The sequence below is a fragment of the Priapulus caudatus genome, unplaced genomic scaffold (assembly GCF_000485595.1).
Source record: "Priapulus caudatus unplaced genomic scaffold, Priapulus_caudatus-5.0.1 Scaffold80, whole genome shotgun sequence".
Taxonomy (NCBI): Eukaryota; Metazoa; Priapulida; class Priapulimorpha; order Priapulimorphida; family Priapulidae; genus Priapulus; species Priapulus caudatus.
In genome coordinates, this window is record NW_014577141.1 from 522,312 (window position 1) to 522,599 (window position 288).

Consider the following 288-nt stretch of genomic DNA (forward strand, 5'->3'; position numbering starts at 1 on the left):
AGAGAGAGAGAGAGAGAGAGAGAGAGGGTAGGGTGATACATTGTGTGAAAAAGAGAGAGCGCGATCAAGAAAAAGAGACAGGCAGACAGAGAGTGAGAGAAAGGGAGAGGGAGGACGAGAGAGAGAGAGAGAGAGAGGGGGCGGAAGAGAGAGAGAGAGGGGGAGGTAGAAGGGGGAAGGAGCGAGGTGGAGGTATTCCACACAAAATTCCCTTCGAGAGATGAAGAAATGACGATTGCTTTTTTGTTTATCGTGTGATCAGGATTTTTCTCTTACGCCGACTAACTC